The sequence below is a fragment of the Strix aluco genome, chromosome 13 (assembly GCF_031877795.1).
Source record: "Strix aluco isolate bStrAlu1 chromosome 13, bStrAlu1.hap1, whole genome shotgun sequence".
Classification (NCBI taxonomy): Eukaryota; Metazoa; Chordata; class Aves; order Strigiformes; family Strigidae; genus Strix; species Strix aluco.
The window spans coordinates 22,446,784-22,452,793 of NC_133943.1; the positions used below are offsets into that span (position 1 = coordinate 22,446,784).

The 6,010-nt window shown below is 47.8% G+C and overlaps 1 pseudogene; it reads left to right on the forward strand.

The window, feature by feature from the left end:
- LOC141929141 (serine-rich coiled-coil domain-containing protein 1-like) overlaps positions 1-3,454 on the forward strand; it is a 59,157-nt pseudogene extending 55,703 nt beyond the window's left edge.
- The last annotated feature ends 2,556 nt before the right edge of the window (positions 3,455-6,010 follow it).

A 6,010-nucleotide genomic window follows, 5' to 3' on the forward strand; every position in this document is an offset into this window, starting at 1 on the left:
TGGAGCTAAGAGGTTCAAGGGATGTCAAGGGCAACATGAAGAGCTTCTACAGCTACATCAGCAATAAAAGGGTAAACAAGGAAAATGTGGGTGCACTGCTGAAAGGGCTGGTGATTAGTGACAGCAGACACAGGTGGGGCTGTGACTGAACAAGGTCCAAGGAAGGAGAAGGATCAGCAGTGGCTGCGGGCTGAGTCAAGGGTCACTTGTGAGAACTCGACCCAGACAAGTTGATGTGTCCCAACAGGCCATACCCAGTGCGCTGGGATCTGGCTAGTGTCCTGTAATGATGCTCTCCATCGTCTTTGAAAGGTCATGGAGGTTGGGGCAGATTGTCAAGGGCCGGAAAAGGGCTGTTAATTGCACACAGCTGCCTTCAGCAAAGGCCAAAGGGATGGTCCAGAGAACTGGGGGCTGGAGAAGAGTCCTCTGCTTCTCACACGTCAGGCTGCATCTGAGGGCTGTGTCCTGTCTGGGGCCCCAGGCAGAAGGTACATTGATAAAGGAGTCGAGGGGAGGCCACCGGGCCCATGGGGCTGGAACACTCGCCCTGCGAGGAGGGGCTGCAGGGCTGGGGCTGGGTCTGCCTGGAGCACAGACGGCATCAGGACAACGAGCAGGAGAACGGACCAAGGAGGCAGGGACAGGCTCCTTGCAGAGGTGCCTGGTGGGACGCTGTGGTCCAAGCGGTGACGGGGTCTGACAATGTGTTATGAAATGAAGATTTCCTGAGGCAGGAGGAGAGAGGAGCACCAACGCACCCACATGGCCACTCACCCCAACCCTGACAGCAAAGCCATCATAAGCGATTCCACGGCGCCGGGGGACACTTGGTGTCTGGGTCCTCCGGCAGCCACAGCCAGTCATGCGAATGCTGTTTGAATGGCATCGTCTGGAGAGAAAGAAGAACTTTCTGGCCATGGAGACAGCCCAGGCAGTGGAGCAGATTGCCCAGAAATGTTGTATCATCTCCATCTTTGGAGGTTTTCGAGCACCAGCTGGAAAAAGCCCTGAGCGTCCCCGTCTGATCTCACTGCTGACCCTGCTTTGGGCAGCAGATTGTACTTGAGACCTCCTGAGATCGCTTCCAGCCTGAATTATCCCTGTGATCCTAAGAGGAAATGCTCTTCCCCATGCACAAGAGGGAAACGCAAAGGATATATGAGAAGGAACATGGCTGGCAGTGCCCACACTGCACGTGAACATCCATGTTTCTGATATTTCCTTTGTTCTGGATACATCTGTTAAGAACAAAGGTCACTGCAAAGGTTTACACGTATTTCCTGTCCCCCAGCAGAGAGGGGTCGATTCTAATGAGCTGACCAAGCAAATACAGAGCTGAAGTCCATAGAAAAAGGAGCAAATCTCTGAAAAATGGCCATGCAATTATTTAATAATAATGAGCTTAGGTAAATGCAAAATGTATTACAAGTAAGGAAAAGTTTAGGTTCTAGGGTAGGCTGGACTGTTTGTAAGAAACCTCTGCTTCACCGACGGAAACTCACCCACCCCAAACAGTCACTGAGTCAACGTAGATGACACAGAATTACAAGTGACATTCTTTTTCAAATGAAAGCTCTGTATTTTCCTATTTTAAGTAAAATATTTTGAAAGGATTAATATGGCAGTTTGCATTTTCCTACAGTATTTTCATTATAATATCTCTACACTGCATTGAAAGTTTACCATTCTTTTGAAACTGAACAGAATATTTTGCTGAAGCTATGACAGGTAATTGAATTAAATTCTTTTTTTTCTTTTTTTTTTTTTTTTCTATTTGTTTTAGCACAGGCAAGAAGTGGAAAGACTGAAAATTGTACTCTAGTGAGAGGCCCATCTTGAAACATTTTCTGCTTTCTTAAGGAGCCAGGGTTTGTTTCCTGAGAACTGATCTCAGTCTTGCAAATGAAGAAACAGGACTGAGCAGCAACATCACTGAGCAATACAGTCCAATAGTAGCAGCAGTAACATGTAACTTCCTCAGTATTCAGCCTTGCTGCTAATTACTCGTTTAGAATGGCACGAAAAATATCTGCTACTGGTGAAAACATGGACCAGCTCGAACAATCTAATTCTGCCTCCAGAGCGAGCTGGAAGGCCGTGGTCAGGAGCCGACCCCCTCGGGATTGCCTGGTCATATGTCTCATCTCAGAATCTGCTGCCTTCAGTAAAACCACACGTATGATGATAGTGGTGCTCTGTTCATTTTATTCCATAAAATACAATATAGTTCCAATGTAACTTTTCAATAAAAGCCCCAGTAATTTAGAGGCTTGATCTCATTTCAAAAGCGACTAGGCCCACTTCTGTCCCCCAGTACCTTATTTTAACTGGATTTGGTGCCTTTAGCTCTCCAGCTGTCCTAACAGCATGGCTCTGAGCTTTTGGCCTGTTGCATACAAATGAAGTTTAAGCTCAAAGTCACTTCTCACTTTAGACAATTCTGCAGAAATATTTCAACTTTGAAGTTCATAAATGACAATAATCACTTCACAGAGATTTATTCTGAACAAGTGTTACTTGAGTTTTTCAAGCATATCTAATAACTGCAAAGTGTAAAATCATACATCATGATTCACAGTTGAATACCTCGATGTTTTCAAGACTTCAGGTCAGTTTTCAATTCAAAGCTGTGGCTCGTTTATATAGTAAATTTTCAACAGGTATCACAAGTCCACAAGTCACATGCACCAACAGCTTAAATAAATCTTCTGTGGGATCACAATGAATGTGATGGAAACACAACGGTAATTTGACCTGCAAATGGGTAGGAGAGGAATCAAAGAAATACACGTCGTTCCCTAGGAAGGCATAAGTGCTTCAGGGAGCTGAGCCACAATAGGAGCCTGCTCAAACACTCAGCACATGAGGCAACATGGAGTGTTTCTGTATTTGGGGAAGTGCACTGATTTTTTTCTCGTAGTGGCTGTGATAGAGCTGTACATCATGGGTGTTTGTGATGTTCATAACAATAATACTGTGTTATAACAGAGCATGTAATGCAGTAATAAATGTCCTTTAGGATGTGAACCAAAGCCCAATAAATTCATGAAGCAGACGAGATTTCCAGCCACTAACTGCAGACCTTGAACTTTAATCAGAATCACAACACAGGTTTCTGTGGAATGCTGGAAAACAATGGACATATTGTGAGCGATCCAGACCGAGGGGCCTCACTGTAACAACAGGCTGCAGCTGTGTTGAAGGACACTTGCAAGGCCAAGGAAGATTAAACAGCATGCTTAGCCAAAAGATAAAGAAGTTGGACTGTCGAAAACAGGATGCCTACCTAGTGGGTGAGCAGCGCGTGGACACCACACCGGGACCAATCATAGAGGGCAAAAGGGCGCGTGAACAAGTAGCTTTAGCCTATTAGCAATAAGATCACGGCGCGTGAAGCTTGTGATAGTGTATAAATTCCTGTGTATCCTTTAATAAAGTGGCATCAACTTGATCACATTGGTCATATAAGTTGTGTCCGGGACTTCCGCGTCAGCAAGTGGCGCCCGAACAGGGACCTGAAAGAGCCTCACCGAAACTACGTGGGACTTGAATACCGGGGAGTCGGGACTCTCTCGTCGGTGCTCGCCCAAGCAAGAGAAGACGGTCCGGAGGGGGCGGAAGCAGCCGTATCAGGCGCTGGCCCAGTGCCTGGGAAGACGCGTGCGCAATTGTTGGGAATCTCGCCCTGATCAGGTGAGTGGCTGGGGAGGAGATGGGGTCCACGCTAAGCAAAGAAGAAGCGGCAGTGGTTAAGCTCCTCCAACATATGCTCTCTAAGAGAGGATTATTTTATGATGAGGGAAACCTGAGGAGGGTACTGTTGTGGGCTCGGCAGCACGGATTAATCCCCTCAGTGACCGCAGCCTTTGAAGTAGCTACTTGGGAAAATATCGGCGCGGCACTGTGGGACGACATTAGCTCAGGCTCTAAAGACAGTAGGAAACTCTCCACCGTGTGAAGATTGATCCTAGAGACTCTGACAGAACTGAAAGCAGAACGGCAGCCCACCGCCTCTGCTTTCGCTGCCTTGTCAGCAGAGGCAGAAAGCGCTAGCGCTAGAGGATTCTGCTACTGCTATGACATTCACGGGATCCCTGTTCCCCAAGGCAGCTCCTAAAAGGAGGGACGGGGACGCTTCATGAGCAGCACCCGTGCGGCAGGAAAATCAAGAGCAAAAATCAACAGATTTACTACAGCTTGAGTCCCCCCTCTCAAGCTCAAAGGAACAATCCCTGGAGCGCACCACCCCGCCCCGCTCCCGCCGCCGCCTCCCACCCAACCCCGCGCCCGCCACCGCCGCCGCCTCACCAGAGGAAGGCGTTGACGCACCCCTGCCCCCGTCCTCGCCTCTGTCACCCCGATCGGTGCATGGACAATCTCGTTATGGTTTACAAGATCAACACTTGCGAGAACTAATGAGACAACTAGAGCAACTTGAAATGCGAATGAAGGAATCAGCTCAGCCTATTCCTACGGCACTGCCGCCACCCCCTCTTCCTATTAACCCTTTTTTTCACGACACTGAGGGGGGAGTGGTCAGGGGGAAACAGTGGCGATCGGGCCGCTGCCATCATCGGCTCAATTGGGAGGGGGGGCACTGGGAGGCGCAGGTGGTAATGGTAATCCAGCACACCGATGTCGGGGAGTTACTCGGGATGCAATAATAGAGGGGCAGTTTAACGAGCTTGGACCAATGGTGTTTCCAGTAATAGTAACCCCACAAGGTAATGAGTGGGAGGCCTGCGATTGGAAAATGATTAAACAGGCAAAATTAGCAGTAACACAATATGGGTTAAAATCACCATATACTAATTCAGTAATTCAGCATATTTTTACAGCACATTTATTAACTCCGTGTGACGTGCACATGATTATACAAACCTTACTAACAGCTTCCCAACAATTGCAAATTTTTCAATGTTGGCAAGTGGCCTGCGAGGCTGCGGCAGCCACACCCTGTCAGCAAGGAGACCCTCTATATGGGGTGCAAGCTCAAATGCTGATGGGCACAGACCCTTTTGCTAGCCCAGACTGGCAAACAGGGTTTCAACCAGAAGTGTTACGCTTAACCCCAAAATTAGCCCTAAAACCGATTTTAGCCGTCCACGATGAAAAAGCAGCACCAGTATTTACAGGAATAAGACAGGGACCCACGGAGCCCTATCCAAAATTTATTGATAGACTACATGATGCTATTAATGCTAATCCTGACTTAAATGATGAAATGAAAGTTAAATTTCTTGATATGCTTGCTTACGATAATGCTAATGAGAAAACTAAGGAAGTCTTAAGTCTCTTACCCGCCTGTGGCCGAGCCCGGCACCGCGCTCTCACACCCCACCCCACTCCACCCCCCCGCCAAAAGCGACAGCTTTTACAGAAGCTGCTGACAGTGGGATGCAGCGCCCCTTGTCTGCCAACACCACATAACCAATAAGCAATGGCTTTATACATTCTTAACAGTGTTTTGATGTTTGTAGTGTTTGTCATTTTATGTTGTGTGAGTAATAAGTGTAAGAGGCCTCTTTGTGTGATTGTTCTGCGTGTGTGAGACGCAGCCCAGCTGCAGCTGCGGAGTGCGGAGTTCTCTGACAGAGCACCTTAGTGCCCGCCTGCTGGGTCACTGGTGCTGCCTGTTTGTTCGGGCTCAGTGTTTTAAGTGTCATAGGTGAAATATCTCCTCTAGCAGGAGGCAGTAATTCTGTATTAATTGTTGTCTTGAATTTAGGTGCATGCTCTGCGAGGAGAGTGCACCCTTGTACCATCTGCCTGAGGGGGATATTGTCAGAAGATCATCTACAACCTTACAGGGGTTGCTCATTTTACCAGGGGTCATAGATGCCAATTATGAAGGGGAAATCAGAATTATGGCCTGGACCCCTGTATCTCCATGTTCAGTAACAAAAGCGTCAAAAATTGCTCAGCTTGTTTATTTTACTGCGGCTCCCCCTAATAGTATGCCGAGAAGCTGGGGTGACTCAGGATTTGGATCAGCACATACTTCTCA